Source organism: Corvus brachyrhynchos, unplaced genomic scaffold, assembly GCF_000691975.1.
Source record: "Corvus brachyrhynchos isolate BGI_N302 unplaced genomic scaffold, ASM69197v1 scaffold787, whole genome shotgun sequence".
Taxonomy (NCBI): domain Eukaryota; kingdom Metazoa; phylum Chordata; class Aves; order Passeriformes; family Corvidae; genus Corvus; species Corvus brachyrhynchos.
Window position 1 is genome coordinate 327,249 of NW_008239142.1, and position 425 is coordinate 327,673.

Here is a 425-nt window from a genome sequence, read left to right on the forward strand (position 1 = left end):
AGCCCCCCGCGGGACCCCCTTCCCTGGGGACCTCACCCGGGGCCCCCGCGGGGATGTGCTGCTGCATGACGCCATCCGGGAAGGTACAGGAGCACCGGGATGGGGTGACCCGGGGTGGGAAGGGGTGGGACGGGTACCCCAGGATGCCCCAGGATGCTCTGGGATGGAGATGTTTGGATGGGGAAACTGAGGCAGGGGTCCGGCGTGTGGGAGGGGCTCACGCTGCCCTTCCCCCACAGTGGAATGCCTGAAGGAGATTTTCACGGGATGCACCCGGGATCGGGATCGGGACCAGAACCAGAACAACCCCCCCGAGGCCGAGAGCTGCCCCAGCCCCAGCACCAGCAGTAAGGGGGGATGGGGGGTGGGCGTGCTGGGTTGGGGGGACCCCCGGGACCCCCCTGAGGCTCACCCAGTGCCCCCCT